This window comes from Mirounga angustirostris, unplaced genomic scaffold (genome assembly GCF_029215605.1).
Source record: "Mirounga angustirostris isolate CCGP_5_RB_7025 unplaced genomic scaffold, mMirAng1.0.hap1 SCAF_7, whole genome shotgun sequence".
NCBI lineage: Eukaryota > Metazoa > Chordata > Mammalia > Carnivora > Phocidae > Mirounga > Mirounga angustirostris.
The window spans coordinates 98,898,550-98,906,655 of NW_026991715.1; positions in this window are offsets into that span (position 1 = coordinate 98,898,550).

The window sequence follows — 8,106 nt, forward strand, 5'->3', positions numbered from 1 at the left end:
ATGAAAATTTTCACTTATCCTGGATGCCATACATTAAAGCTTTGCTCTTTATTTGTTCGGGAAAATACCAGCATGACCGTGCTGATCACAAGACAGAAACATAGAAGAGTCAAATAATATGGAATCTTTTATTTCACATATAAATAGGCATCCATAAATGTACGCATAAAGAATGTTTGAATCTTCTTCAATTTCAGAAGAGGAAATAAAAGCTCTTAAAACCCTGCCTTTATCTACTTTATGGAAGCTAGGCAATAATTCAAGATGCTGACAACCCTTCTCATAGGATATTATGAGTCCTAAGGGGCTGAAGCTGAAGCAAAACATTTAGCTAATTTTTTTCAATTAATTTAAAGAAATGACAATGGCTTGTCAAACAAGGCAAGGCTGTCAGAGGGCCCTGCTGAGGACACCTGCCTCTTGGAATGCATTACTTATAAATGCAGGGATGCTATATGAAGTACAGGACCCTTAATTAAATTTGTTTCAGATTAAAAATTTAGGTATGTCCCATGAAATACACTTGTACTCTAAAATTATTTGTGGTTCATCTGAAAGTCAGATTGAACTCTATGCCCTGTATTTTTATTTACAAAATCTGGTGACCATGTATAAATATCTATACTTTCTGACAAATAGGCTCAGAACACCTGCTGTGTTTTTCTAAGTGATACTCGATAGGTGGAGAAAGGGTTAGAAAAATAGCAGAAATGAAGCCCCCAAAAGAGCACAATAAGGCATCAGAGCGGGGAATTAGCAGTAGCCAGGTAACTTTCCTGGGCAGAAAACCAACTTTTCCTCAGGCCAAATCTACAATTGCCCTCCTCCCTCCTGCCACCCCTCAGTGCTTAAGCAAGCAGCATTTGAGGATAATGCTGTTGAATGATGGAGGGAAATGGGTGATACATTATTTTAAGGGGCTTTAATGAAGTGTCTATTGCACTTATCAGAAAAGAGAGTTTATAGTTTCTATCAGCTTCTTTAAGAATGGATAACAAGTAAAGATCCCCTATTCGACCACACCTTTACCAACCCGGAATAGAATATATGTTTTGCAATGCTCTTCTTCTCACTCCACACCCAGGTTAATTAGATTCTTGACCCAAGGGACATCTTTTCCTCTGAATTAAAACAGGGATAATGATTAAGCATCTCTACATGTGATCTCCTAAATTCTCTGATAAGACAAACTAAAACCACACAAAAGATATAAAGGAAAATAAATTTGTTAATAGGCATAATGTTCTACTATACAGAAGTGATGAGTTAAGGGAGGGGAGACTTTACAGTCTCTTCCTCTCAAATTTCCATGCCAAGAACTTAAAATTATATCTAAGTGACTGGTGCTAAAGAGTCTGAATCAGAATACTAAAATAATTAGCCTTGCACTTATCTGTTACACAAACTTTGAAAAATTACTTATCCACTTCAAAGCTGCCGTGACCAGTTCTATAAAATGGGTATACTAACAAACCAACAAAACAACGCTGGGGGCTCACAAATGATATGACGCAGTTAGAATTTGTAGCACTGTTTCTGGTACATAGTATGTAACTCTTTTCCTTATCCATTGATTATTCTTAACAGATTCCAATTTGTAAAAGTATATTTCGAGAGTAATTTTGTAAAGATTTGACAAATACGGTTATCCTTCAAATAGGGTGGACTATAAGTGGACCTGAGAAAGCCAAAAGTGCAAAATCCCCCAAAATCTTTGCCTAGTAAAAATTTTCACCATAAGGAAAAGTGTGTTCCATAGAAATATATTTCTGAATACTAGAATTTTGTCATCAGGTTTATGACATAATGCGTATACAATTTATAACTAAAATTTATAACTAAATAACTAAAATTTTCAGATTCCAGTTGAGTCAGTTCTGCTATAACACTTGTTTTAAAAATGTAAATTTGGCCCAATGCAATTATACACTAGGGAATAATGAGTGTAATGTGAGTTGTGTTTACTTATGTGCTATTTCATTTGGGTGAAATGCTAGGTGAATACAGAAAACTGCACCCAGCTGACCCAAGTTTCTTTGTAATACACAAGATGCACATTCAAACATCTACCAGCTACCATAGCTTGCTGCCTGTGATAGGAGACACACCTATCCTTATATGGTGTTACAGCTTTCCTTATAAGATAACCCCCCTTCCAAGTAAACTGAAACTCTTCAGACACCCACCCCTCACAAGCACTTCCACTTTAGGTTTTTTTCAAGATAAGTACCATACTTATTGTGGTCTTTATGTATTTCTTTTTTTTTTTTTTAAGGGGGGACCAAATTGTATTATTATTTTAAAATTTGATTACAACCAATTTTGTTGGCATTAAAATTAGAGGTATTATAAATTTGAATGGATAAACCAAAAACCAGAAATTAAGCTTGGTAAAAATGGGAATAGGAGTTTTCCAGTAATTATAGATTAGAAGGCAGAAATCAATTTAGAGAAACACAGACAAACCCCATGTTTGTGCCACAGATTTAAACTTCAGTAGCGCATTAGTGAACTGTTCACACTTAGATCTTCACCTTGAGATTAGATAGCTGTTTATTTTTTTATTTTTTATTTTTTTTTTTTTTAAAGATTTTATTTATTTATTTGAAACAGAATGAGAGAGACAGAGAGCACATGAGAGGGGGGAGGGTCAGAGGGAGAAGCAGGCTCCCCGCCGAGCAGGGAGCCCGATGCGGGACTCGATCCCAGGACTCCAGGATCATGACCTGAGCCGAAGGCAGTCGCTTAACCAACTGAGCCACCCAGGCGCCCTAGATAGCTGTTTAAAAAAATCCCAGTACCTTGTGCAAATAAATCAGTCTTCCATGTGCCTTAGCACACTTAAAATTTCTCCATTGTATATATACAAAACACCTACATTTGGTAGGGCAAAATACATAACCACTTAATATGTATAAAACTGTGCTACCGTTTTTTGGGGCGCCTGGGTGGCTCAGTCGTTAAGCGTCTGCCTTCGGCTCAGGTCATGATCCCAGGGTCCTGGGATCGAGCCCCGCATCCGGCTCCCTGCTCCACGGGAAGCCTGCTTCTCCCTCTCCCACTCCCCCTGCTTGTGTTCCCTCTCTCGCTGTGTCTCTCTCTGTCAAATAAATAAATAAAATCTTTAAAAACAACAACAACAACAACAAAAAACCTGTGCTACTGTTTTTATTGGGTTCCTATATTTTTAATGTTAATCATAATCATAATTATAAGATAATGTCAATAATAAAGTTATTGAGTGTTGTACCCTAACTACATTTCCCCCATAAGTTCCCAAGTTTTACTTTGTGATTTTGATTAGCAAAATCATGTTTACAAATAAACATTTTGCATTACACAACTGACCTCATAGTGAAAGTATACATTTCCCACGTTGAACTAAGTTTATGCTTACAGCAAAAAGAAGATAAATTAATCACTTTGTTTCTGAAGTTTAATTTGTAGCGTAAGCATTTAATTCACTATCTAGTATACAACATGTACATTTATTCAAGATTTGAGGATGGAAGGGAAGAGTAGAAGGTTAGTATTAATTCCCTGTTAATAGTTTCACACCTCATTTTTATGAATTACCCAAATCCTAATATATATAATAGCTTGAAGTCTAAATGTCTCTATGGATACTTAAGAGGTTGAACCATATGTAGGTAAGTATTTATAATCAGTAAACTCATAGTTAACAATTTCACTTTCTTTTCTCAAACAGGATAACAATTTAACAATTTAATTTCAATAATACAATTTAACAATTTCTAAAATTCTTCAGTTTTAAAGTTCATTTTTTTTCATCATTTAATCACATAAGTACTTATTCTACTTTCAGGCGAAAACATTTCCTATCTTAGTGCTGTTATACATCAATGTTGAATGGGCTCATGGTATTAAGCAGATGCTGCCATTTTCAATGTGGCATTCGAATGCTTGTCACTAAATTCCAGACTGCATGATTAATTTTGATCATGGTTCAGGATCCAGCTTAGCCAGCATCCCAGTTAGTCCACTGATATTTCATCTAATAAGTGATAAAAAATAAATAAAAAAGCACTCATACAGGAGCTTTATTCTGTTTAAGAAGTGATATGTGTGAAGCATCCAAAAAGGCCAATTAAAGCATTTCTTTTGTTCCTTCTTTAAGCTGCTGACTGTATACTAAGATGTGTCTGTTTTTTAAAATCATATATGGTCTCCTCTTATTCTTACCCATCAGGACTGAGAAATGTCTACGTGTATTTTCCTATAAGAAAGTAGGTAGATAATGGTGTTTTAGGTGTCCTGTTCTTCACTCTGGTCCTGTGTCTTAGGAGGAGATCAGTTTCTTCAAGAAAAAGAACTCTAGAAGCATTTGTGCTGACAGTGTGTTAATATCTTTTTATTCCAACTTATACATAACAGGGTGAAACAATTTTATGGCTCCATGTGTGCCCTATTGGGGTGACAGTATAAGCCTTGATTAGCTCATCAGAGATCAAACTCTTTAGCAAGTTACCGACAGATGCAGTTTTAAATCTAGGAAGTAGGTCAGGTTTATTACCTACATCAATCCTTTTATATAGTAGGGCAGAGACATAAAGGGGAAGAAAGAGAGCATTTGTGTGCAGGAACAAGTTGACAGACACAATACAAAAATAAGTCTTATCCTTTAGAATATCCCTCATTTTTGTTTTAATTGAACATCACATCTCAAGGTAGGGACTGTGCACATTCCAGACTACCCTGTGTAAAGTGTGATTGTCTTGCTTATCATTATAAAGACAATTTTTCAAGACACATGGTTGGGAACAACAAACACCATTCTTTTTATGCTAATACAGTCCTGACAACCAAGTAAATACCAGTGTGAATTGGGCTTTTAATATGGGCTCTGATTTAAAACATATATATATTTGCTAGCAGAAAGGTAGGAGCATCATAGTAATATGTAAACCAAAATCATTCTTAGAAGTTCCCACAGGTTTTGATGCTTGTCTAAAATTCTCAAGTGAGTATTTCTGTTAGATCATCAGTCTCACATTCAATCTCTCTTTCTCATGCCCTTTTAGCACTTTATTTTCCACTGCTGTTAGTGAAAATAAATTTAGTCCCCAAGTAAAACTTAACAAAATAAACAAATAAAAAAACATGCTCTAACTTCCACTTTTAGAAGTATATTTACTTGGATTTTGAAGGAAAGACAATTACAACTCAGTCTCTCTGTCCCTTACTGGTTAAATAATTAATGGTGAAAATAAAAAAAAAATACAGTGATTATTTCCATCAAAAATTAGGAGTTTGCTATTTACATTGATAAGTTATGACACAACCATGAAACCTTTCTTCTTTTCTTGATCTCTTTTGCATTTATGATAAACCTCTAAAAAAATAAAAGCCCCATATTAAAACAAATGACATCTAAATGTGCTAATTATCAGAGTTTTAAAGAACTAAAATAACAAACAGAGCTAAAAATGAGATCATGGAGAATTATATTTTGTAATTAAAACATATGAATCCTAAATATGCTTTCTTGGTCAATCATGTCATTTCGATGGATATACCATAAAAATCAGAGCACACCCACATATTCCAATTAATGTTTCTATCTTGGCCAACTTACTCGGTGGATTCAGAAAGCCAGAATATGCTAGCAACTTCACATATACAGCATATGAGTTGGGCCCATACTTTAACATGTTATTCTTTCCAAATACTGACACATGCTCCTAACTCAAAATGACAGGTATAGTTTGAAAGTAATGCTATAAAAAGCTGGAAAAAAAAAATAGAAAAAATGCCATTGCATATTAATGCTTGTAATTGTAAAACATGATACACGTTCTCTTTTTAGGTGGCAAGCTTGTATATGTTAGCCCATACTTACAAATGCATGTGTATTTTTTATGCTAGCCAAATGAGTCCCATCAAGGTCATGAACTTGAGAAGCCATCTGTTAAAAAGTGCTGATAGGCTCCATTACAAACAAATCAAAAGACATTTTCAAAGAACTAAATAAAGTTATTTATTTGGTTAGACAGTATTTCTGAAACCAGTTAATAAATTCCTTTAAGTAAGTCAAAATATCTATATTTCATCTACCTATTCCACAAACAATTTCATGGTCTGTCAAATCACAGTTGCCAGATTATAATCTTCATTAGGTATCATCATTTAGAAGAATGACAGGCAGACAAAGGGAGAAAGGAATTATTAGAAGAAAAGTATTTGTAGGGATTGGGGTATATTATAGCCCGGAGAAATACCTTTCAGGATAACATATGTTCTTAATTTAAGTTTGTCTTTCCCTCTGACTTGTTGTTTTTCTTAAGCAATATTTAATTGGTTTCTAAGGCAATTGGTAAATTCCCTCCCACCACTATTGTTGTCTGGTATTTATGCCCCTTTTAGATACTGAAGGATAGAGTTTCATTGTGCTCACCATGTCAAATGCGTTTAACTAAAACATTTCTATTCAGCGTTCCAGAACTCAGCATCTGGTTATTTAGGCTTTATTTTTGTGTCCAATGGTTTACTTATTTGTAGACCAATAACTACATGGAAACTGGAGCCTTTTTAATGGTAGTAATAGAATCTCCTGAAATAGAATTACCTAAGGCACTTAATAGAATGCTTATTCCTGGGATCCAAAACTGCCCTACTGAACCAGATACTTAGGGTCATAAATCTGCAATATTAACAATTTTCTCAGTTGATTCTTATGTCTACTAATGTTTGGAGATGAGTGCTTTCAACAATTTCACAGCTCAATAATATCTCCACTATAGGCTAACAAGCAAAACCCAAATGGAGAGAATAAAGCATCATTCTATTTGTTAGTCACACTTTGGTGGAAGCAAGAGAAAATACCAGCTAAATGAGGTTTTGGAATTGTGCCTGGCTTTTATTAATTCCTGACATTTTCCTCTACCATCATGAAAAATGAAAATATGATGACCTGAACTTAGGGTCCAGTATATAAACTGAATTTCTGAAGCCATTTGTGGAAGACTATTTCATAACTAGTGAAATAGAGACACATTATATGCATTCATGCATTCATTTATGCATTTACTCTAATATCAATCACATATTAATTGTACATCAATCACGTATTATGTGATTGCTCTAAATTTTGGGCAAAAAAGATAAATTAGAGACGATCTCTTCCTCCAGGAAGAAAATCATGTGACCAGCAATTTAGAAAATAAATACAATGACTATAATTGATGTATGGGCAAAGTGAGGTATAGACAAACTATAATAAGCAGGAATGATAGATTAACTCAGATTTTGTGAGCCATAAAGAATCAATGGGGTCTCTTTGAGGCATGAGATGGATTTTCTTTAGGCAAAGAGATTATTATGAGCAAAGGCATGAAGGTATGGAAGTAGGGTAGTTTAAGGAAACAGGTTGGTGTAGCTTACTTGTAAGCTACATGGGAAATCATGTCAGAAATTGAGGAGGTAATGATAGTTCTGCAGTGTGTTTTTGTGTCTATGTTTGAGATGGGTTTAGGACCTACATTCACAGAAGAGTTGACATTAAAGCTGTCTAGAAAGATGAATAGGATTTTACCACCAAACAATGAAAGCATACTCTGACAGCAGAAACAGCATGAGTTAAAGGAAAGAGAACATTAGATTGTCCCCTGTCACTGGGGAACAATGTAGTTTCCTAGCCTTAAAATAATAATGCATGTGGTAGGGAATGACATTATATAAAGTTGGAAGGTAAGATTAAAGTTAGATTATAGAAAGCTACTAATTATGAGCTAAGATGTTTAGATGTTATCCTCAGTGGAATGGAATGGAATGGAATACAATGAAAGGTCCCTTCTAAAATTATAATTATAGTAGCAGTGTAAAAATGGATTAAACCAATAAGGGATTTTCACTTTCAGAAATGGTATATTATTTTGGAAAAGCCTTCAACTGAAGAAAAAAAATACATATTTATATTTATAATATTTAACATATGTGTACATATTTTAAAGAATTGCTCAAATGAATAAAAGACCTAATAAAATAATAAAGGATTACTCGGCCAGGAAGATAGAAGCTCAGGGAGGTTAGGTTAGAATTTGAGGCCACCTTTTTTTTTTTTTTTAATTGTTTGCTGATCATCATTTT